This window comes from Mus caroli, unplaced genomic scaffold, assembly GCF_978045245.1.
Source record: "Mus caroli unplaced genomic scaffold, Mus_caroli_1 scaffold_19, whole genome shotgun sequence".
NCBI classification, from domain to species: Eukaryota; Metazoa; Chordata; class Mammalia; order Rodentia; family Muridae; genus Mus; species Mus caroli.
Genome location: NW_028227274.1, coordinates 52,397,391 through 52,424,107, shown reverse-complemented (window position 1 = coordinate 52,424,107; position 26,717 = coordinate 52,397,391).

Genomic DNA, 26,717 nt, shown 5'->3' with positions numbered 1-26,717 from the left:
TTTAAGCAACTATAGGGAAGAAGTTAAAAAATATAAATAGTATTCCAATTAATATTTATTTTTATCTAATATAAAATCCTGGAATATTAAAGCCCTAAGCTAGTTTCAGAAAATAATTTATTATTCATAACTTAGATGGTTCTAAGGAACCAAATTCAAATTTTTTTCCCTCAAGGATACTAAAGAAATTTAGTTTTATTTAAATAAACACATATTATTTGTTTTATTGAAATAACTCAGATTTAAAGAAAAATGTATAAGAAGCAAAATATTATTGGGCTATAACTGCCTACTTTATAACTCATAAACTATCCCATGATGTTTTCATTAACACAGTATACTAAAATAGTTTCCTGATCCTTATGTGCTTGTGCCTTAGACATTATTTTTGAGGCTATGTTTCCAGCATCTCTATAGGATTTGAGAATCATCACTGCTGACATAGTGTTTGTTGTCTAATGACAGGTCACACGCACACCGTTGCCATCAAAAGTAGCTGTGGTCAGCACATTTCTGTAGGAAATAATATTAAAAATAGGATATTCTTTACCTAAAGTGACAGCTCGTTACCTTGTCAGTCTCCTGCAGTGATACATACTTTAGAATATGGTGCTAACTAGAAATACGGAAGTGGAAGTATTCAAGTCCTTTACCACAGTGTCAAGCTAGAGAGTAGATGTGTAGAAGCGTATAGGGAAAGAAGCCAGTTACACAGATTCTCTCTGCGGTTGCTGCTCTAGTATCTACAACAAGTTACCCAATATTAGACACTGGTGTTCTACCACAGTTGATTCTTTTTCCTCTTTCAATGTGACCCCAAAAATATTGTCAGGAATAAGAGAGTTGGTAGGGGGATTGCCAAGCTAGGAGCACTGGGACTCAGAGCCTTGCCATAGAAACAAGAATGAAGGGAAAAAAACAGAGGAGAAACAAAACAGGCTCTCTGCCCTTCTGTCTCTGTCTCTCTTCTATTTATGACCCCTTTCTCCTCTCCCTTTCCACTCCTTCCCTCTCTCCATGGGTTCCTGGCCAGCTTCTCCTCTCCTCTCCTCTCCTCTCCTCTCCTCTCCTCTCCTCTCCTCTCCTCTCCTCTCCTCTCCTCTCCTCTCCTCTCCTCTCCTCTCCTCTCCTCTCCTCTCCTCTCCTCTCCTCTCCTCTCCTCTCCTCCCCCTCCCGTCCCCCTCCCCCTCTCCCCCCTCCTCTCCTCCTCCTCCTCCTCCTCCTCCTTCTTCTTCTTCTTCCTCTTCCTCTTCCTCTTCCTCTTCTTCTTCTTCTTCTTCTTCTTCTTCTTCTTCTTCTTCTTCTTCTTCTTCTTCTTCTTCTTCTTCATCTTTTCTCTCTCTCTCTCCTTCCCTTTCTTTCTCTGCCTCTGCTCCCTTCTCAACTCCCCTTCCCATGCCCCCAATAAACACTATTCTATACTGAAGAAGAAAAAGAAGAAGAAGGAGAAGAAGAAGAAAAAGAAAAGAGGAAGAAGAAGAAGAAGAAGAAGAAGAAGAAGAAGAAGAAGAAGAAGAAGAAGAAGAAGAAGAAGAAGAAGGAAGAAGAAGGAAGAAGAAAAAGAAACAAGATATAGGATAACTGTATTTTGAGACTTATACATGAAGTTTAAATCTTTATCAACTGATTAGCTGTCTGATTTTATGCAAACAATTAACCCTTCCAAACCACAACTTCCTTTTGTTAAAGAGAAGATTGTAATATCTGGAGAGTGTGGGGAGCATCGGGGTGATGCTTGGAAAGAATGTGCACAAAAATCTCACACACAACAGGAACCTAATAATTCTCACGTACCTTCCTGTTGAAGTGTTCCGCTGGTTTCCATCACCCCTGCGAAGTGTTCCGCTGGTTTCCATCACCCCTGCGAAGAAGTTGGTTCAATTTTGCAAGAAGTTTTGAGTTCTTTTTTGCCTTTATTCTCGATAGTTTAGTTGCATCTACTTGTAATTGTATTTACTCTCTCCACAAATCTGTTGCCTTAACTTAGTGTCTAGATTCTTGTTGCAGTATCCATAAGCTATCTTCTTTTTAAGGAGTACATCTGGGCCCAGGTTTAGTGGTGCACACCTGCCATTCCTGCACTCGGGAGACAGAGACAAGAGGATATTATGAGTTTGGAGCTATGTTGGTATACATAGTAAGTTCTAGGCTAGCCAGAGCAATATAGTAAGACACATATAGCCACACAGACACAAACACCCCCTAACACACACACATAAACACACATAAACACACATAAACACACACACACACAAGCAAATGGAACTCACTATGTAGACCAGGCTGGCCTTGTATTCAACGATATACCTGAGTGCTAGAATCAAATGTGTACTACCACTCCAAGTCCCCTTTCTATATCTTTTTATCCTTTTTAAAGATCCTATACTTCAAGTTCACTAAGTTTCTCTTCTGTCATATCTAATTTGCCTGTAGGTGTCTGTATTACTTTCTTTTATGCTTTTGTATTTTACCATAAAAATACTCATATATATACAAGTAGAAAGAATTTTATATGAACAATCCATACCTACCAACCAGACCAAAGTAGTCATTTTATAATACTTATATTTGTATTATCATGTACCCATACATCTGGTCATTTGTCACTCAATCTTACTTTTTGATGTATTTCCAATTATATTTCTAACATTGAATCACTTCCCGCAAAATACTTCAGTACCATCTGAAATCCGGTATTTTTTTTAAGGAGTTGGTTTTTTTTCAACATGACATTTTTATTGATTCTCTATGAATTTCACATTATGCACCCCTCTCTTCTTAGTCCTTCCATGTCTGCTTCCCCTACCCTCGTGACCGCCCCCCATAAAAATAAAAAGAAAAGAGAGAAAAATAAAACTAAGCAAGTCTAATTTGTGTTATCTATAGACTCAATTGGAGAATGATCAAAGTCTCAGCAGCCTGCCAGTTAAATAGAACTGAGTCCCCATCCCTGTCCTCCCCAAAGCTCTCAACTCTGGAGCATCTTCAGTGTCTCCATCACACTTTCTAAAAGTTCTCTTTTTAGGTTGTTTCTGGGGTGAGATGGGGTCCCATAAGCCTTCCATGTCCCTTCCCTCAACTACGTGCAGTCATCCATATCACAGCAAAAGTAACCTACTTGCTCTTCACAGTTAGCAGGAAAATGGATTATGGGCCTCCACATGGTCTCTGATGCTTGTTTGGACTACAAACACAACCCCAGGGGTCAGTAGGGCCATGGACCCCAACATGTCTCTCAGCAGCAGCAAGGGCCCAGACATCACCATGGTCCACACATCACGGACCACAGGCATCCACATGACCTTCAGTGGTAACACAGGCCAGCAACCCTGACCCTGAATGCAGTAGAACCACAGATCCATACATGGTGGCCCATGGCAGCAGCACAGGACTAGATATCACCATGGCTCATTTGGCAGTGGAGTCCACTCAAATCAGTATGGCTCCCCTCAACATCATGACACACAGACATCACCATAGCTTCAGCCAGCAGCACAGACTACGGACAGGACCACCACATAGCCCTCAGTGACAGCACTGGCCACAGACATGAACAGGGCCCGCAGTGGGGTGAGTGAGGGCCAGGCTGGCTTCTTGTGCTTGCCCAACAGAGTAGATTTTTATTTAAAGGGAGAATTTATATCCACTAAAATACATAGTTCCTAGTTTTCACTTTCAGAAGTTTGAAAATGCAAAAACATGTGTATGTGCACCTTTTTGTGTGAGGGCACTACAGAAACTTTAATAATAGAAGCCTTTGCCCATAGAACTGAATCATTACATAGGCTTCCTTTACCTTAATCAATCACAATGTCCATACCCATCATGACTTCTTGGGATTTTCTTGCCCACAGAAGACTTGAGTTATTCTTGTAAAGTATATCACACGTGGACATTCTCCCATGGAAGATGTGTTTACTTAATGTTATGCCTTTGGAATGGATTTGTGTTATTAAACCCCTAGGTAGCTGCTCTGCTTTCTCAATTACAAACTGGGCCAGCCAAATATCAAAATCATTAGAAATCTGTTCCCCAAGGCTATAGGCCAGAAGCCTAAAATCAAGGTCTGAGTAAGATGCTCTTTTCATCTTCTAGATTCTGGGGTTTGCCATCACCCTTGGCATTGCTTGAGTTGTACAGCTGCATCATAGCCTATTCCCTACATTTTACTTTCCATTTGCTCTATATCTATTGTTTGATTCAAATTTCTACTTTTTTCTGCTTTGTTATTTCTATTGGGGATGTTTCTTTGGTTGTTGGTTTTGTTTGGTAATGGGTCTAAACTGAGGTGCAATTCCGAATTTTTATAGAGACATGGGTTTTAATGGCTTAAGAGCTACCCCATAAGTGTCGGTCCTCATCAGCTGGTGTCATTCTAGCTTCCTCCCTAGCAAGCAGGCTGGTGACTTATTGAGGTTCAACTGAATGTGTGTGAATTTTATCTGAAGCCCATTCATATTTTAATTCCATTTTCAATTTCTTTGGGATCAGGCATCTCTCAAAATTCCTTAGAGTGGTAATCTCAGAGTGGCTTCTTGCTTTGCCCCTCCACCTTCAAACCTGCACTACTTGCTGGTGGGTGTGGGGATGCACCTGTGTCATTTCTTCAAGCGTTTCTTACCAAAATCTTGGTCTGTCCAGCCTTGAGATTTATAGGATATGGATAATTAAAATATCTGAGGAGGATACAGTGAATGAAACATAGACTAAGTAAGATTCTACTGCTATCTAACTTGTGGATTATTCTTTAGTATAATCTTTTTTTGAAGTGATGTTGTAGTAAGTATGTATATCTTATGTTCACCCTTAAACCATGCACAGACAGCTGAACAGACAGAGAAGTAAGTACTGCTACAATGCCAACTAAGTACGTAATATTGGATAGTTAATATGGAATATAAATATTTATTAACATAATATATAGATAGCCCAAAGACGAGAGGCATGGATGAATACTGGAACAAATAATTGGTGGGAAACATAGAGAACAAATACCAATATAGTAGGCTTAAATGGAACTTAATAAAGCCATAATTACCTTTAATATAAATGTTAAGCAGCTCATTTGAAAGAAATTATAATTGAATAAAAAGGAAGATGCATCTACTTGCTGTTTATAAGAAATCTTCTATGACATCTAAACACACCAATAAATTAAATATAAGGTAGAAAAGCATGCACCGTGCACAAGGCTAGTAATAAATGACATATTCATCTAACCTCAGTATAATCTATTCAAATTGGAGGTATTCAGCTGGGAGAAATTAAAGCATATGTCCATAGGAAAACAGAGATAATAATGGACATAGCAAATCTTATCCTTCATATCAAAATATGAAAACAGTCAGGAGGTTTATTAGTGGAAAAGTGGGTAAGGAATTTGAATACTACACCACAATGAAAAGAAAGACATTTTGAAGATTTATTTATTTTTTTTACTTTACTTTATGTATACAAGTGTTTTTCCTGCATGGATTTGTGTGCACCAGAAGCTTGCTTGGAGCAGGTGAAAAGGGAAATTGGTGGTCTGGAATTGGAATGGCAGATGGTTGTGAGCCATCATATGGATGCTCAGAACTGAACCTGGGCTCTCTGCAAGAGCATCGAGTGCTCTTAACCATTTGAACCATCTCAGCAACCCTAAAGCTATGACGTAAGCGACTTAATATCAAGAGCATTCATCCCTAAAGCTATGATGTGTAAGCCACTTAACATCAAGAGCATTCATCCCTTAGAATCAAACTTTATTACAAAGGTAAAAATATTTCAGTTAACTCATTTAATGATACATGATTGAAATCTTAATATTAACTTAATCATTTAAACATTTTCTGATTATAGTGAAAGGAGTAAGATTTCACATGTCACTTATCCCTGAATATGTTTGTTACTTTTTTATAATAAATATCAGTTTGAATGAAAAGGTGATTACACTTTAAATTTTTGTTTGACATACACAATTCAGTGTAAAGGTACAGAGAAGAAAACTGTACTCAATGTAGGGGTATGATTGGATATTTGATTAGAATAACTATTGTACTTAATATTAAGCTAAATATCTTACCTGAATAGAAGGTGTTTGAAATTCTAGCCCACTGGTCGACGGGCCGTGGCTTTTAATGGCTCCTTTTTAAAGCATTCTCATGATTAACACTATTTCAGCATCATTAATTTTTTAACAGCAAAAAATGCATAATTTTATATCTTAGTGCTTTTGATAAATAGTTACACAAACTTCAGTGCTTGTGGCTTTAGCCTGCATGTTTGAGTTGGAATGGTGATCTTCCAAATAAAAATCTCAGTAAAATAACTGAGTGGGGGGGGGTACGTGTTCACATCACTGTACTCTTTCAAGTTTCCACCAGGGATACTCAGCAAATTCCCATCACTGATGCTCTGCACCATTCAGGACAGAACTGGGGGCTTCAGTGTGAGCTGCTTTCCTGATATCCCCAAACTCAGCACCACTCTCCAGACCAGAAACACCTTCTCAAAGTTTCCAGTGCTCTTTAGAAAGATGTCAAGCCTTTGACTTGTCAGAACCTCTGAAGAGTTGCTGATCCATCCCCGTACCATTGATCCTGCTTCTTCCTCTCTGTACTCTGATCTTGGCTTGAGAATAAGTACAGAACACTAGGTATGCTCAGAAAGTGCTTCAATATTAAGTTACACCCCTAGATCACCCTAACCTTCTCTTTCACACACACACACACACACACACACACACCAAAGTCATTATGGAACTCACATCTTTTGAGCATGGTTTTCACAAGACTACAAGACTAGATGTTTTATATTCCGATCTCCACTTAAATATGACTTCATTAGCGGAAAAAAAATCCCTAGAAGTTTCCTATAATGTGGCCATGTAGATAGTACATGGTACCACCTCTTACTTATGCCCCAGTACAGTGCCTGGCACACAGGAGGTGCTCCCAAAATATTGTTGGAAAATACAATCTGAGATGGTGATGAGACCCAAAGAATGTATTGGAGCTATTTTCTATTTCCATTGCTTGGGTGATTTCTTAGGAGGGAAAACCTACATAGAAAATGACTGAAGTCTTCATATGGAGACAAGCATCAATCACTTGAGGGAATTGCTTAAGACAGCAATGGTGGGAGTGGGATGTGCCCAGGTTATGAATACTTTAATTTTAATGGCTGCAGGAGGAATCTACCTCTTTATCTCTTCCATTAACACATGGATCTGCATTTATGCATTAATTTTAAATAACTGATAGTTTACTAGGAAGTGGGTTACCCATGTTTATAAATCTTTTGGGATAAGACCAATTTCTCAGATCATGTTTCATAGTATTTCGCATGAAAAGAATACTCCCCGTTTTCAAATGTTAAAGTGCTACATTTAGTGGTACATTTAAAAACAAAAATATGGCATTTCCTTAGAAAAAATCTAAGCAAAACATTAAAAAAAAAAACATGTAGATAAGTGAAAAATCTGGATTTGTGAGCTAAATTTTGAAATAGCCAGAATTACAAAAATCTAAAATAGATTCTCTATTATGTGGCATACAGTTATCCACAGTCAGCACACTGATCCTGAATAAAATCCTTTCCCTTTTCAACGCTTCTAAGAAGCATTTAAGCTCCGTGGTATTACAGTTTTTCATTCTGACTTATCGTGAGACTCAGATATGAGTGGACACGATAGTCTCTGTCAAATTAGGGGGTACATGCTCTATCTGATCAGTGACTGAGCACACATTCATCCATCCTGTTCCTTGGAATTGATGGGAACCACAAAAGAGAGAGAGAGAGAGAGAGAGAGAGAGAGAGAGAGAGAGAGAGAGAGAGAGAGAGAGAGAGAGAGAGAGAGAGAGAACTCCTTTGCCTTCCAAAGCCATGTACAAAACATAAACGCTGCAGCTAGTGTGTTATAAAAAAAAAAAAAGCAAAAAAAAAGCATCACATTACACCAGGGCCCCGCCTCCTTTTCTCCGTGGTATCATTTGAAGTCTGCTTTTTAAAACAGAAGTTGAACAAATGAATCCTTCTGTCCTCACTTTCAGTTGTCAGCAGTGTTTCAGCATGAGATGAAGTGAATTGCCAAGCCCTTTCATCTTCTATAATCAGCTCTGCACAGCTGAGTACACCCACAGCCCTGCAGCCGCCTCTGCCAGCCTGGATTCTGTGCCGAACAGGAAGTCTTTGTTAGCGCCACGTTTCCACTGCTCTACCCTGGACAGGGTTTCCTTGGGTTCCCTCCTTCCTCTCTTGCTCCTAGGAGTCTTCCGCCTCCAACCCCTGTGCTGTGCATCTAGAGTATTTGATTTCCTGTAGAAAATAAGTGTTTAAGGGATAACATTATAAAAGAGTATATGCCTTATGTCTGGGTGTCTCCTTGCCTGTGTTGTAATCATCATTACCTCAGTCAGATTCGCATCCCCAAGATCTTTAAGTTGGAAATTGAAGTCACAAGCCACACCCCTTTCATGCCAGCGCACTTGAGTTATAAATGAGGGAAGCAAGATGGAGTGTCCACAGAGGTTTATATCACTTCAATCCATGACACATACCACCTAGTGAAGAAGTCTTTAGACTCTGTTAGAGGACAGAAGCAGAGCATGGCCGGTTGACCTAGAGCAGGAAAGCCTGCTGGTTAGTGCCGAGGTCTGCTGTTAACTGTTCTATCACATCCATTGAGTTCCTTCCAAACTAGTTCTCATTTACTCTTACCCCTATCGTGGTCATCCATCTCTCTTCTTATCATCTTCTGTCTCCTCACACCCTTACTCCAAATCCTCATGACCATGAAGGCTTGCTGAGGAGGCGCTAAAGGGTGAACATTGTTCAGTACGTCTTACATGTACTAACTCAATAGTTTCATGCAAAAATGATTATAAATTATGTGCAATTTATTGTTGCTAGGTAGCCCAGGCTGACCTTGAACTGACAAGCCTCTTGTCTCGGCCTCCTGAGTGCTGGGGTTATAGACATGTATCACTACGTCTGTCTTTAATTAGTCATTCTCTCCACTTCCCAGATTAAGAAATCAAAGCTGATTGGTTAGCTTCATGTCACAAGAGTAAGAGGGAGAAGGAAGAGCCACATCTGGGCACAGAGACTCTGGGATTTGTCCTTATATCCTCACCAGAGTGCGGTTCTCTAGGTAAGAAATAGGCCTCTCACACAGTTCTCTCTACACAGAAGTTAGGCCGCATGTCCCGCGAGAAGGAAGTAGGGACCAGCAGAGAGGAGCACGGTAAGACTCCCAGGATGTCAGAGAGACAGTGTTCCTATAATTCACAGAGTGGAGCTCTGATGACATTTTTTGAGTTCTGGTAAACCTGCCCCAGAATCCAATTTATCTCATTTTTTAAGTTTTAAAAGTTATTATTGTTTTATTCTATGTATATGAATGCTTTTCACTTGTACATATGTCTGTGAAACACATTTGTGCCTGGTGCCTACAATGGCTAGTATAAGGTGTCAAGTTTACTGGGATTGGAGCTATGGATAGTTGTAAACCACCGGGTGGGTGCTGGGAATTGAACCTGGGTCTTCTGGAAAAGCAGGCAGTGCTTTTATCTGCTGAGCCATCTCTCCAGCCCCTTATTATTTTTAATGTAAGCCTATAACTCTCCTTTGTTTACTTAAGCCAGCTACATTTGGATCCATGCCACAGAGAGAGACAAAGTTAGTATTAAGGGGAAAAAAAAAAGCAAATTTAAACAATTCCAAAGTCCCTCTTCAACCTGTGCCTGCTGTCAGGCAGTATCCAAAGGCAATTATCATTGTAAAACTGATAGTGTGATTTAGCAAGTCACTGGCTTTCTAAAAATTAAAAAATAACAGCTCTTTTTTAAAAGATGAAAAGATATGTTGGCCTAGAAATGTATATGGATCTTTTAAATTTGAGCACATCAATTCAAATTTCATCTCAAGCAGGAAGGAGCAAGAAATGAATTATTGTTTTCCAGCCACTTTCTGGTGAGAGGGATCAACAATACTTGAAAACCAATTACAACCACAACAGACTACAGAAAGCAATTCCCAGAGCCTGTTCTCCTCTGGAGGGGCTGCTGGCCTTCAGATGAGAAGTTATTTCTCCTTAAGCTGTTATTCAAATTAATCCGTTCTTTAAGACCAAATTCTCCCAATTCCGAAAGCAACAAAAAAATCACACATCCATGCTACACAAATGGTTGGTACAAATCTGAAGTCTAAAATATGTATCCCGTGTCACTCCCTTTTAGCGGTAAGTCAGCTGGGATGGTGGGAAGGACCACATTCGAATCTCTTGCCTGATAGGCAGTTGCCTCATCTTCAGGGAGGGGATTGTGTTGTTCTCATCCTGAAAGCCCAACACCCAAACTGTCTTTCAGATCATAGTAAATTAGTGAACTGTCACTAGACATTTCTGTCTGAAGCCTTTTAAAGGACATTTGTGTGAGGTGTTTTCTTTAAGCTTATTTTGTCCTTTGTGATGGAATAACATCCCCATTTTTTAGATGAGAACATTGAGGCACACAGCTACAAACTAACTACAGTTATCACTTAGGTACGAAGTCAGCCAAACAAATGTATTAGGTATTCTGTTTACCTTTGCCTGGTTTTGTTAATCTTCTGGGGTGTGCCTACTAAACTGTGGGTGCCTGCCTTAAAGTTATCGTATTTACACGTGGCCAGGCTTGCAAGAAAAGAGACCTCATGTGTGATAAAGATGTACATTATAACTCCAGGCTGTAAGAAGCAGACACTCAAAATTACCCAATCTCCTGAGGCATTGATTATGCCCAGATAACCTGAGGCTACAGAACTAGTTTGTCCCCAGCATAAATAATAAAATATTTCTTATGAAAATGAATGTGTTTAGAATGTTTAGCACGAGGCTGGCCATCAGTAGCTCCGTTCTTCACTACAGGCCTCATGTGCTGCTCTACAGCTTGAAAACATCCTAACAGCTAATAACCTCGCTGCCTAGATCCTGGCAGTTTTCAGATTTTGAAATTATGGCCGAAGACACCATTAATCATTCCTAAATTACGGAACTGCTCGCTGCTGACTTCGAAGTTGTCTGGCTGATATTTACATTTGAGGAAAAGAATAAACACCTCCCCAGAGGGCTTTTTCTATACACAGCAGGTATGCACTGTACACTTGTGTATGCATTGGACACAGATTGCTGCATGATAAAAATTAAATCAACCATTACTACATGGTATATCTACATGGGGCTAGAGCTATGTACCTAGATAACTTGGGAGAAATTGTGAAGCAGACCCAAATAATGGCAGGATTCAATACTGACCCTGAATAGATAGATAATCAACATTTTAAAATACTGTTTATTTTATTTTTAAATATTATATATTGAGAGACAGATTTCTAATTATGCATTCCTAGCAGGAAAATGTGCAGAGCGATAGACTCTGGAATGAATCTTAAGTTGGGCTTTCCTATCAAAATATATATTAAAATAAGACAAAGTGGAAGATCCTCAGAAACTGTGAAAGGCGTTGTTGCCGCTCCATGTAAATGTGTGGGAGAATGCCCTGAGCTCTCAGGGTAGAGAGGAGGATGGCGTCAAATTTGCCTTTCTCGGACATTTGAATATGTCCACACTCCTGTACGTGAAGAATTGGCTGTCCTCAGTTTATGCAGAAATTGGGTCTCTCTGGTATCTTCTTCTGAGGTTACATCTATGATTTAAAAAAACAGACTAAATATATGTATTTTTATCTGGCTAAATCTATATACTTGGAAAATCTCATGACCACTTTTATGACTCCTTTAAATTTAGTAGACTAAACATTACCAATGCCAGTTCCCTGCAAGTCACTCTGCTCTGTACTATGAAGACTCAAAGGCAATTGGACATGGATTTTTCTCACTTGGGATTTTAACCAGGGAAGCAGACATGGATGGGCTCCATCATGAAACTTGTACATTCACAAAGGAGGTGAAAAGCCTGTGGGCAGCATGGCTCTGGTATGGTTGCTCATGGATATGGCTAGAGTGTGTCATGTGTCATAACTGGACATTCTCAGTCCTTGGAACTTTAGGTATGCACAATCCAATCTATGAATTCCAGGCTTCTTCCCTCAAACTCGCCCACTCTCCTCCCCTGACATCTTGTAGTGTGATAGTGGGCCAGTAGATGAAGCATCTCTGAACCTGAAAGAAGGATTCAACAATGAATGTAGCCTTCCTTCTCCTTGTGTCAAAGACGGACCCTGTTTCTACTCACACAGTATATTTTAACTCAACACTATTTTAGGCACAGTCTTTGTCTACCTTAGCAACTAGGCTAGTTCTTACTTAACCCAAGAATACTAAGTTGACATTTAATTTAGTATTTTTAATACATAACTACTATAAATACCTATTAGACCATTACAGTACTAATTTTATTTCTTATAAATGAGATAAAAAAATGTAGGCATTGCAGAGGAACTTGGGCAGATACCTCTAGGTTTGTTGGTTTTCATTGACTGGCTCTTTTGCCCTCACAATTTTAAGATTCCAAAGATTGTCCTTTGGGAAATTTTGTGTTTATCCTATAGAGTTATGCTTTTCAACCTCTCACATAAAATTAGATTATTGAGACAACTGCTTTCATGAGAGTTTTATATCTATAATCTATATTTATGATCTATATTTCTATATTATATAGTCTAGAATCTATATTTTCATTGTAAAAATATATAATAGATAATATAATAGATAGTTAATCTGTATAACTTATAATATGTATAACATAATCTAAATATAATATATATAATATATAATATATATTTTCCATTGTAAAACTTTTCTAATAAATTATTGTTTATGCCTGGTGTGGTGGCTCATATCTGTCATCTTAATATCTGCCATCTTAGCACGCAGTGGTCAGAGGCAGGAGGATAAACCCAAGTTCAAGGTCAGATTGGTCTTTATATCAAGTACTCATCCTGGCAAGGCTAAAGGGTGAGACCTTGTCTTAAATAAAATGTACACATTATTTATTTTATCAATAGAAGTGAATTTTTTTATTGGCACCAAAATAGTTTATAATAATAATAATAATAATAATAATAATAATAATAAATAGCTCATTGAAACTGGTGGAAGCACATCTGAATCCTTCCGTAGTCATCCTTCTAAGCATTAATCAGAAGGCTCAATTTTCCTGGTTATCTTGGAAGGCAACCTTACAGTTCTGCCCATAGCTTCATTTGCCACAGTAGAAGATAGGCCAAAGATGTGAGAAGATGCTCTGAGTTGAGTGTTCTGCCACCAATCAGGGTAGCAGTGATATATACTGAATTTTGCTATATGGGTAGGGCTACATCCAGGTGGAAAAGCTACAGCATTCGAATCTTGACTCTACACAAACATCACTAACTGTGTCTTTTATAACTTCCACACATGGTTCAGGAGAACTGATTAATACTTAGTGGGAAAAGTTAAACACAGCCCCTCATAATTAAGCAGCCCTTTATTTTAACATATTTTTCAATTAAATTAGTATGATCAGAGGAGAACATGATTTTTTTTTGTAATTCTTAATGTAGTTCCAAAAACACAGTTGAGAAAAACACTTACTTGCCCACAGTTTCCTGTGACTTGTCCTTTCTGTGACTCTCTGAACCGACCTTTGTAGATTTCCAGCAGACAATGGACCACACTTTCGAGATCCACATTTCTTAGCTGTCTTTGAATTATGGCAGCTTGCCTAGACGTTGGTACTTCACAACCACAGAAATGTATCTGCTTGTAATCCTACAAGTGAAAATATCTCAGGCAGCCAGTTTCCACTTCACTGCCTGGCACTGGATGAAAGTTTCCCATCCATGCTGGAGACCTGCATTCAAAGACAGGAGCTACTTCAACGCTCACATTCACCCCACTTACCTAAAAATAACAGCAGAGGAATGCAGGGTGATGTGGGTTCCTGGCGGCATATCCTTTGTTGACACTTGGTCTTGATTGTGCCCACCAGCCTGTCTGGAGTCCTTGGAGATATTTTGAAGAGCCTCTACAGATTGTAACATAATTAGAAGTCTAAAAACAAAAATCGCTGAAAAAAATACTGAACTGGTTGAACATAACAAAAGCTGTATTTGTTCAAAATTAAAGCAACAGAGTAAGAGAACAAATGTATAAAACATTGGAAATATAGAGCTATTTAGTACATTTCACTACAATGTTCTTCTAAATTTTTTTTAAAAGCCATCCTGGGGTGAGGGATATAAAGTCAACTACATAAATTAATAATTTGATAAACTATAACAAGAGTGTACACAACTATCAGAAAGTCATGCACATACCCACCATCTCCACAAGTCACCTTTTGGGGGCGTGGAATGTGAGGAGCGGGTGCGGCCACTGCCCCAAGATGGCGCCCAGGACGGCTGCCAGGTCTTATGACCTGCGCCTGACTTCCTCATTACCTCTGACTTAGCCACATCCCAGCTGCCTGCACTGCGCAGATGCCATGCCTCATCAGATCACCTGAGGTGTCCTCACTTGCTGTGAACCAATGGACTGCCGTTAAGTGACTGGGGTGATTGGGAGGAGTCAGTAGGATATTTAAGGTGTGCCCCGGGGTTGTTGGGGAGGGGGGGGATTCCCGTTCCTGGGTTGTAATATGAAGTGTTCCTGAATAAACCTGCTTGAAGAAGGACAACGTGGTGTTGCGTCTTTCCTGCTGGTCGGGGTGGATGAGACAGTGGAATGCTTGTTATCTCCCATTCTGCTCTATGGCCTCCTTTTCTCTGCTTCTCCAGAAACCAGCAACCTGCTTTCTGTCTGGACACTTTAGTCTATACATCCTAACATGCTATATAATAGAACAAAACACATAGACCTTTATTGTTTGGTTGGTTTCTTGTGTTTTGTTTTGGTTTTTGGTTTTTGGTTTGTTTGTTTGTTTGTTTGTTTTTGTGTGTGTGGTTTTGTGGGTTTTTTTTTGTTTGTTTGTTTTTGTTTTTTTACACAGGACTTCTCTGTGTGGCCTTGGCTGTCCTGGAACTCACTCTGTAGACCAGTCTGGCCTTGAACTCAGAGCCTCAGATATCCACCTGTCTCTGCATCCCAAGTGCTTGGATTAAAGGCGTGCGCCACCATTGCCCAGCACACATAAACTTTTTTGAGTACAGACTTGGCTTCTTTCACTCAGCACAACTGCTTTGCAATTTATCGGTATTGTAATAGGTATCACTGAACATAAGAGAAGGCTAATGTCTCTCATCTAAATACTATGTCACTCTTAGTATGGATTGTATGTTTACATTGGTATAAGCCATGCATATTAGTCTTATTTAAGCAATAATGAGCTGCAGGATCTTAAATGATGAGAAAAAAACCTGTATTTATATATTTCTAGTTTCTTTATTTGTTTAGCTATCTATTTTCATCAGCACTATTTCTCTGTACCTACCTACAGATATCTCCTTAATGTTTTGGTGATTCCAGGAGGCAAGTATGAAGTCATTCAACTAAATTTCATTTTAAAGCTCTATTTCACCCATATTCTTTCAGGGTTTATTATTGAGTATTTATATACTTAGTTATTTGCACATACCAGTCCTTTTTCGGCCATGTAGCTTGCAAATATTGTCTCACACTTTTTAGCTTTTGTTCCAAAATATCTCTGTGTACTTAGCACTTTTCGTGAACCACTTCAAATTCTAAAAATGAACTTATCATTTTTTTTATGAATCATGCTTTTAGTTGTAAGTTTTAAAACTCTTTTCCTAGCTATAAATTCGGAACATATTTTACAGTTTTTTCCCTAAAAGTTTAACCACTTCTCATGTTATATTTTATTTAATTTTTGAATGATCTGTGAGATGTAGGCTGACCAGTCCTTGTAATTTGCTTGTGGATACCTTACCACCCTGGCACAATGCTGGAAAGTCTATCCTTTGGCTGAATTACATTTGTACTTTTATTATTTTTTTAATGATCAGCTGTGGAAATGTATGTGAGATTATTTATGGACTCTCATTGTGATTCTGCTCAGTGACTTACGATAACTATGTCTCTTTTGACAAATACCATTTAATTGTTGTTGCTATGGTGATATAAGGACTCAAGAAGAATCCTGTGTACTTTATTCTATTTTTCAATGGTTAGAGCCATTATAAATAATTTGCTTCTCTCAATGAATCATAATACCTTTTTCTGTATCTATATAAAGTTTTACCTGATTTTTAGAGAAATTTGTGGATCAATTTAAGAAGCATGCATTTTCTATCTTTTATATCTAAATGCTCTGTTTGCATGCTTTCTTGTGTCTTCATGTTTATTGCTACATTACACAAGCATAATTGACTTTTGCGTGTTTATCTTGAGATCTTGTTAGTTCTTGAAATTTTCCTTTGCTTTGATTTTGTTTCTAACTCAAGGCAACATCTAGAAAATTTGGGACACTATGGGAATAAAAACCTAGGGATGATAGATATAGAATAGGGTGAAAAATCCCAGTCCAAAGGTCCAAAAAATATCTTCAACAAAATCACAGAAGAAAACTTCTCAAACCTAAGGAAAGAAATGGCTATAAATGTACAAGAAGCTTACAAAAAACCCAAATAGATTTGACTAGAAAAGAAAATCTGCCCACCATATAATTATCAAAACACTAAGTGTACAGAACAAAGAAAAAATATTAAAAAGTTTCAAGAGGAAAAGGCCAAGTAACATATGAAGGCAGACCTTTCAGAATTACACCTGACTTCTCAACAGAGACTCTAAATGCCAGGAGATCCTGGACAGATGTCTTGCATACCCTAACAGACCACACATGTCAGCCCAGACTCAGCAAGACAATCAATCACTATAGATGGAGAAACCAAATCTTCCATGACAAAACCAAATTTAAATGACACCTTTCTACTAACTAGCTAAACAAGAATACTAGAAGGAAAATTCCAACAGAAGAATGATAAAGTAACTACACCTAAGAAAACACAAGAAATTAATCATCCCACAGCAAAACCAAAAAAGAAAATCACACACACACACACACACACACACACACACACACACACACAGAGTAATACCTCCAACATCAAAGTATCAGGAACTAACAGTCCTTGGTTATTAATATCTCTCAACATCAATGGGTTCAATTCACCAATAAAAAGACACAGGCTAACAGACAGGATATATAAACATGATCCATCATCATTCTGCTGCAAGAAACACACCTCAACAACAAAGATAGGTACTACCTAAGAGTAAAGGGCTGGAAAAAGGTTTTCTGAGCAAACAAACACAAGAAACAAGCCAGAGTAACTATTCAAATACCCAATAAAATAGACTTTTAACCAAATGAAATGAAAAGAGATGGGGAAGGGCACTTCATACTCACCAAAGGAAAAATCCACCAAGATGATGTCTTAATTCTGAACATCTATGCCCCAAATGTAAAGGCACCCACATTCATCAAAGAAACTTTACTAAAACTCAAATCATACTTTCATCCCCACACAATAATAGTGGAAAACTTCAACACCCCACTCTGCAATGAACAGGGTCATTGAAACAGAAAATAAACAGATAAATAATGAATCTAATACAGGTTATTAACTAAATGAATTTAACAGATATCTACTGAACCTTTAACCCCCAAACAAAAGAATATACCTTCTCTCAGCACCACACAGAACCTGTTGAAAACTGACCATATAGCTGGCCACAAAGCAAGCCTCAACAGACAGAAGACGATTGAAATAACCCCTTGCATCATATCAGATCACTACAGATTAAGGCTGGACTTCAACAACAACAGAAACAACAGAAAGCCCATGGAAACTGAACAACTCCATACTCAATAATAACTTAGGGAAGAAATAAAGAAGAGATAAAAGACTGTCTAGGATTCAATGAAAATGAAGACACAACATACCCAAATTTATGGAATACAATGAAAGCAGTGCTAAGAGAAAAATTCATAGCACTAAATGCCTTTAAAAAGAAATTGGAGAGTTCTCATACTAACAACTTCACAGCACACCTGAAAACTCTAGGACAAAAAAAAAAAGAACCTCTAAAACAACAACAACAAAAACCTTTAAGATCAATAATTAATAATTAATAAAGCTTGCCCAGGCAAAGGACACTTAATAAGACAAAATATCAGCCTACAGAATGAGAAAAGATCTTCACTAACACTACAGCTGACAGAGGGCTAACATCCAAAATATATAAAGAACTCAAGAAAGTAGACTCCAATGAACCAAATAACCCAATTAAAAAATGGGGCACAGAGATAAACAGAATTCTTAACAAAGGAGTCTCAAATGACCAAGAACCACTTAAACATCCTTAGTCATCAGAGAAAGGCAGATCAAAATGACCCTGAGATTCCATCTTAAACCAATCAGAATGGCAAAGATCAATAACTCTAGTGACAGAACATGCTAGCAAGGATATAGAGAAAGAGGAACACTCCTCCATTGCTGGTGGTATTGCAAACTTGTACAATCACTTAGGAAATCAATCTGGCAGTCTCTCAGAAAATTGGAAATGGTTCTACCTGATGACCCAGATGTATCACTCTCAGGCATATACCCAAAAGATGCTCTAGTGTAAAACAAGACACACACTACACTACGTTCATATCAGCTTTATTAATAATTGCTAGAAACTGGAAACATCCCAGATGTCCCTCAACTAAAGAATTGATCAGAAAATGTGTTTCATTTACACAATGGAATACTATTCAGGTATTTAAAACAAGAACATGATGAACTTTGCAGGCAAATGGATGGAACTAGAAATTATCATCCTGAGTGAGGTAACCCAGACCCAAAAGTACATGCATGGTCATATTCATTGAAAAGTGGATATTAACCAAAAAGTATACAGAATATCTGTGATATAACCCACATATCTAAAGAGGTTATACAAGAAAGACACCACAAGTGAGGATGCTTGAATCTCATTTAGATGAGGGAATAAAATAGTCATAAGAGGCAGAAGAAGGAAGGCAAGCTGGGTGAGAAGGGAGATGGGTGGGAGGTACAGGATTGGGTATGTGGAGGGACAGGAGAGAGGGCCAGGGGAATAAGAAAAAGAATGAAAATCTGCAGCTGCTGGAGGTTTGGGGGGGCCTAAGGGGAATCACCTAGTAAGTCCCCAGAGACCTGGGATGGGAGAGGTTCCCAGGAATCAAAGTGAATGACCTTAGCCTAACAGTGGGATGTGACACCAGTAGAGGCTACCTCCTGTAAGTAGGCAGGACCCAGTGGAGGAATAAAGACACAAATCCACCCACAAAACCTTCGACCCAAAATTTGTCCTAGCTAAAGGCAATGCAGCAACAAGGATTGAGCAGAGACTGAAGGAATGGCCAACCAATAACTGGACCAACTTGAGACCCATCCCACTGGCAAGCATCAATCCCTGACACTATTAGTGATATTCTGTTATGCTTGCAGACAGGAGTCTAGCATGGCTGTCCTCTGGGAAGCTCTATCCAGGGGTTAATACAGATACAGATAACCAAGGCCAAACATTAGATGGAGGATGAGGACTCTTATGGAGAAGTTAGAGGAAGGATTGAAGGCTCTGAGGGGAATGGGATCTTCATAGGAGGACCAGCCGAGTCAACTACTCGGGACCCTTGGCAGCTCTCAGAGACTGGGATAGCATCCAAAGAGCATACGTGGGCTGGACAGAGGCCAACAGAACATAAAGCTGACTTGTCAGGTCACAGTAGAAGATGTGTCTGGCCCTGAAGAGTCTTGGTGTGCCAGCGTGGGGAGATGAGGAACAAGACTCATTGGGGAAGGGGGAGGCTGAGATGAGGGACAGCATTTGAGATATGAATGAATAAATAAATTAATAAAAATGCTCAAGTCAGCCAGGTAGAGGTGGCACACGCCTTTAATCCCAACACTTGGGAAGCAGAGGCAGGCAGATTTCTGAGTTCAAGTCCAGCCTGGTCTAAAGAGTGAGTTCCAGGACAGCCAGGGCTACACCGAAAAACCCTGTCTTAAAAAAAAAAAAAAAAAAAAAAAAAAAAAAAAAAAAGCTCAAATCAGACAAAAATAACTGTTTTCTCTGATTTATTACAGATATTGGCTTGTCGTCTTATTGCTGTCATTATCTACTTTTGATAATGGGGTTAAAACTTGTTTTATAGTTTGAATCACAAGGGAACTTCTTTCATTTCCTTGGAAAGACTATATAGTGCCCTTAATTCTTCATTGACTATTTATAATCCTCCAGTGAAATTTTCTGGGCCTAGAGATTTTTTCTTTAGGTTTAAGATTGTATATTTAGGGCCTGGTAAATCATCAGACAAAAGGTGTTTGTATGTAGACTGACAGCCTAAGTTTAAACCCATATCAGAAGGTAAAAGAGATTCCAAGAGTTGTCCTGATCACGACACAACCACATATGTGGGATGGCATGTCCTGATATTGATAATCATTTTTTTCTTTACCTCTCCTTTTCTGTATTTGTCTTGGTGGAGATACCATTTGCTAAGCTTCAGCCGTTTTTTCCTTGAGCATTGTACTGGCTAGATTTGTGTCAACTTGACACAGCTGGAGTTATCACAGAGAAAAGAGCTTCAGTTGAGGAAATGCCTCCATGAGATCCAACTGTAAGGCATTTCCTCAATTAGTGATCAACGGGGAAAGACCCCTTGTGGGTGGGACCATCTCTGGGCTGGTAGTCTTGGTTCTATAAGAGAGCAGGCTGAGCAAGTCAGTAAGGGACATCCCTCCATGGCCTCTGTATCAACTCCTGATTCCTGACCTTCTTGAGTTCCAGTCCTGAACTTCCTTGGTGATGAACAGCAGTATGGAAGTGTAAGCCAAATAAACCCTTTCCTCCCCAACTTGTTTCTTGGTCATGATGTTTGTGCAGGAATAGAAACCCTGACTAAGACAAATTGGTACCAGGAGTGGGGTATTCCTGTGACAGCCTGGCCATATTTTGGGGAGGACTGTGGAAGGACTTTGGAACTTTGGGCTAGAAGATCCATTCAGTGTTAAGAGCTTTGTCAGATGTTGTGTAGGAGCTTGGAAGATAATGTTGAAAACAGTGCAGAAGATGGAAGCCTGGCTTGTGAAATTTCAGAGGGAAAATTAAAGACTCTTTTCAGGGCCATTGTTACTTTAGTTGTGAAGATTCTGTGGTTCTGGTTAGCTGGGGCTGAATAATCAGCTGTGATTAACAAGATACCAGAACTACTATAGCAAAAACTTTGCATTACTGGGACTGTTGATGCAGGTTAGCTGGAGCTAAGAAATTAGTGGTGATTAAGAAGAGACCAGCATCACTGAGGTGACATCGTCTGGGAAGTGTTTTCTGAAAGCACAGAGGCTGTGTTCCAGAGATGGCCAAGGTTGTACCTTGTGTTGTGGCTGGACTTGGTAATGTGTAAGAGTCACCCAGGTGGTACTGGATTTGAAGGCATGAAGGGGTCACGCAGAGCAGCTAAGGCTCAGCACTGTGAGAGGCCATGGAAGGCCATTGGTGAAGGTGCAGCCTCAGTTGCAATTGACGGCCCAGGACTGAAGGGGTCATGCAGTGTTTTGGAGATGCCAGTACCATGAGATGACCACCAAGAGCAGCAGCAGTGGAGTACAGGCATCTGGAGCCTAGAGGACGATGTGTGTGCTACAAAGGGCATGGCTGGAGAAGTGACCCAAGCCCTTGGAGGAGCCCAGAAGATCGTGAGTTGGATCCCAGACATTGGATGGTTGGAGATTGATTTTTGCTTTTGATTGTGACTGTGCCCTGATATTTTCCCTCTTGAAGGAAGAAACTATTTAGTGGAGCCCACAGTTAAGAGACTTTTAATTGTAAAAAGACTTTGGATTTTAAAAGAGATGGATATTTTAAAGAGATTGAAAATTTAAGAATATGTAAAGACTGTGGGACGTTTAAAGTTATTTAGATCTCAGGGATAAATAAGAATGTAAGGGTTGAGGCTTACTAGTGATGTGTTTGTGTGTCAAGTTGACAAGGGGTCAATTGTACTGGCTAGTTTTGTGTCAACTTGACACAGCTGAAGTTATCACAGAGAAAGGAGCTTCAGTTGAGGATATGCCTCCATGAGATCCAACTGTAAGGCATTTCCTCAATTAGTGATCAAGGGGGAAAGGCCCCTTGTGGGTGGAACCATCTCTGGGCTGGTAGTCTTGGTTCTATAAGAGAGCAGGCTGAGCAAGCCAGTAAGGAACATTCCTCCATGGCCTCTATATCAGCTCCTGATTCCTGACCTTCTTGAGTTCCAGTCCTGTACTTCCTTGGTGATGAACAGCAGTATGAAAGTGTAAGCCAAATAAACCCTTTCCTCCCCAACTTGTTTCTTGGTCATGATGTTTGTGCAGGAATAGAAACCCTGACTAATACAAGCATCAACTGTGACTTTTTCTCCCATTCTTCAGGGGCCTGAGTGTTAGGTCTTCAGTGGCTGAGGGCTTTTCATTCCGAATTTTTAGACTATTTTCCTTTGTAATCTAGATTATATAATTTCTATCTTCTAGTCTGCTGATTTAAAAAAAAATCATCTATTCTACTTTTGATCTGATTACTAGATGTATTTCAGTTCTAAAATGTTATTTCCTTAGTGAAACTTTCTATTTGGGGAGTAATGGTTTCTGATTTTTTTCACTGGTAATACGTTTTTTGTTTTGTTTTGTTTTTCTTTTAAACCATCTGGAGAGATGGTTCAAGGATGAAGAGTAAGAGTGTCCATTCCTCTTCCTGGGAAACCCATGCCTGGTTCTCAGCACCTACACTGTTCCTAAGAGCCTGCAATTTCAGTGTTACAAGATCTGATAGCCTCTTCTGGCCTGTGTGGGCATTCACACATATGTTCAAACATACTTATACAAACACATACATATGAAAAATAAAACAGATTTGTGAATCTATTTGTAATTGACACCCAAGGGGGAAAAGAAACTAAGTTTTCTTCAATGAGACATCTCTGGGTACATTGCCCGTAGTCCAGGGCAGGTCCCATGCCCAGGAGTAGTTGACCAAAACAAAACAGACTCTATGACTTGGTGAATGTGTTTTTGTTTTATTTTTGTGTTTGTGTTTGTTTGGTTTCCTTGTTTTTCTTTTTCTTTCCATTTTCATTTCTTTTGTTTACTTTTAGAGGAAGAAGAAGATGCTGAGTGGGTAGACAGGTTTGATAGATCTGGGCATAGTTCAGGGAGAAGAAAAAGTATGATCAAAGTACATTGTCTGAAAACTTTTAAATAAAACTATTTTCATCTAGAGTACTTTATAATCTTACCTAGATAATTTACTCCCATTAGCATGCTATGATTTCCTTAACTTCATTCAACTGACAATTGTTCTTAGTGATTTTCAGTTGAAATTTGGATTTCTCATGTTGTTAGGTTTTGATCATTATTTAAAGCTCCTGTTTTTGATGCTTTCTTTGGCACCCATCTGGCATACTACATCACCACCTGGGGAAGTGGGCTGTGTGTCTCTTCATTGTCTCTACTGATAATGTGGGGAAATGGAGACTCATAACTAGTTTGCAGTGATAAAGACCTGGCATTCTTCTTATCCTTTTCTGACACAACCACACAGCAATCTTGTGCAATAGCAGAGTCTCACAGGGGAAGAAATAAGGCTCCCTAAATGCTCTTTGCTGGAGTCAGGGTGAGGCTACACTTTTATTCTGTGATGTCTGGCTGGAGTGTAATTGCCCTTTGCCAAGCATTTTCCATCTTGCTTTGCTACGTCCTCCCTGGTTCTTTAGACAGAGCAGGCTTTTGTTGCCACCATAGATTGATTTTTTTTTTTTTTTGCTTGCTTGTTCAGCTGCAAGTCTAGGATATATCAGACAAAGAGAACCCAGGAAACTCACCAATATATTATTCATTGAGTCCTGAGGTCCTTAAGTGGTCTGCCATCCTCTCTGCCTTTTAGTCCCTGTATAAATGTTCTGTATATAAAGCCCAAGGTTTGTAATTGTCCACAGCAGGAGTAATGGGAAAAAGCCTATACAAGCTTTCATTGACTGTTTCTTATTATGGGTTATATTTTCCTGCTTCTTGATAATGCCTATTGCTTTATGTGCAGATGCCATAGAAATCATTCAGTGATTTCTAACCTCATGGCTGCCAGCTACATTGCATTCTTGTTCTTATTCTTAAGCTTTGTCCTGGGACTTAGTTAAGCTGCTTGGAAAGAGTTTAAGTCTTTTGGGGTATTGCTTTCAAAATATTTTGGGCAGGACGAGAGAGCTGCTTAGCCTAAGCTAATTACTCTATACTTGTGAGGAAGGCTTTTTCTGTGTATTCTACCCACTGCCCATAAATTTTGATTTTTTTCCCCCCTGTTCAAACTCATGAGAAAGAGTTTAGTCCTGAGCTTTGTCTAAGTCTGTATACTGTTCTCTCTTATTCTTTTAGGTATTCTTTTCCCTAGTATTAGGTGGTTTCTTAATGCACATGTGTAGATAGTATTCAGTTATACTTTAGGGAATCTTATGCTGATCTCCAAAGTTCTATGTCTGTGCACATTTTTATCTCATACTCTGGTAATCTTGACCTTGAAGCTCTGCACTTACAGATCAAGGGTTCTGTGGTTTCACCGGGCTTCCCCTCTCTGCCTGGAACTCTTGTGAGGCAGGAAGGCTCTGTAAGCAGAGCTCTCTTCTCATGGTTGCTCCCTTTTCATTGACTAATATCATAGTGAAAATTATTATTTTGTATATTTCAAAATTATTTTTAGCTGAGAGAGCAAACTGGGTTCCAGTCACCCTTTTATGGCAGGAAATTCATTTTATGTTTTTGATGTCTGCAAAGTATGTGACTGGAATAAACCACCTCTCTACCTTCTACCTCTAGAAGAAAATTATAGAAAAAAAACCCCTCTGTAATTTGAAGTTCAAAGCTGTCGAGTGGTCATGATTTCGCCTTCCTATATATGGAACACTTAGTCACAGGGCAGTCTTTTAAAAGCTAATACTTAAAGAGAATTGCTAAGTGCTAGTTCGTGTTCAGAGTCCATAATCCCTTATCTGAAACCCTGGGAGACAATTTTGTGTTTCCCCGTTTTAGAAAGGTATATTATGCCCATTATAACTGTACATCCCATTATGCCCATTATAACTATATACATCCCAAGTCCAGTCTATGAGAACACTCTGAAGTCAAATACATTTTATATTTCTGTAGCAAAACTATGACTATTAATACTTAGTATGTTAAACAAGGATTCTGCACAGCTTTATTTCAGTTCAGCTTTTGCTGCCAAATAGTTTGTCAGTTCATATCTACAAAAGAGTGCAGAAACCCTTTCTACTTTCAACAGTTTTTGCTTGAGAGTTTTGCATGAGTGATTACATGAACATATTTTTTTTCAGGCCTCCTAATCAACTTGAAATAGGCAAAACAATGAGGACCATTTTTCAAATGTGTAAATAAAGCACAGAAAGTTAACCAAGGGGCTGGGGCAATGGCTCAGTTGTTAAGCATATGCCTTTCAAGTATGAAGCACCTAAGTTCAATCACCAGAACCCATTTAACTATCCTGGGTATGACAGCATAGGCTTGTAATCCCAACACTAAGGAGATGGAGACAGGAAGATTCCTTGGACTTACTGCCCAACCAATCTAGCCGAATCAAGCTCCAGGTCAATGAGAGATCCTGTCTAAGAGGATCGTTATTATTGGGGATCATTCTTGAGGCTGTCCTCAGGCCTTTGCACTCATATTTTCCAACACATAGTCCCAAAATCATATGAACACACACGTGTGCATAATACATGCCTGAACATATCCATGCACAAAGAAGAGAAGAAAGTCAACTAACTCATGCAAAGTCTTGCAGTTGATAAGGGGCAAGTCTGGTGTGCTGTTGCCACTCTGGCCTTAGAATCCAAATTCTCATCCTTTGAGGCATTCTGCCTCTCATTGAGGAACCTCCAGACAGGACAGTCAAGGAAATTTAACTTGACCCTGTGTTTTTCATGTCAAATGGCTTCTTTAGGAATAAGCTGGCTTTCCTGTTAATCCCTCTATGCTATTATCATTTGGATTTGTATATGTATCTGGCTTGATTTCTTGATAAATTCTTGCCTTCAGGGTGAAAAGTCCTTTATGATCTTCACTTAAAAAGCAGGGTGCTGAGGTTTTTGTGGTGGTTTGAATAGGCTTAGCCCACAGGAAATGCTACTATTAGGAGGTGTGACCTTGTTGGAGGAAGTTCATCACTGTGGGGGTGGGATTTTAGGCCCAGTGCTCAAGTTCCACCCAGTGTGGAAGAGGCCCTCCTTCTGTGAAAAGAGAGTCTTCTCTTGGCTGCCTTCAAGTCAAGATGTAGAACTTTCAACTCCTTCAGCACCATGTCTGCCTGCATGCTGCCATGCTTCCCTCCATGATGATAATGCACTAAACTTCTGAAACTATAAGCCAACCCCAATTAAATGTTTGCTTTATAAGAGTTGCCTTGGTCATGGTGTCTCTTCACAGCAATAAAACCCTAAGTAAAACAGTAGTCTAATGTCATCTGAACCTAAGCCTGACAAAGTCTCAGTTCTGTGTGTAATGTGCCAGATTACCTATTTGCTGTCTAACATGGAGGTAAGATACTTTAAATGGGTTTTCAGTATATTTTATTTGGAAGCTGACTCCTGATTATCTGTATTAAAGGTCCTGTTTGTCATCGATGGTATTTCAGATTCCCCTTGGAAATAGACTCTTTTTCAAATATACTCTTGGTTGAACAAGTTATATTCTATGGAGAATCTATGACTGGCTGGTAGACTA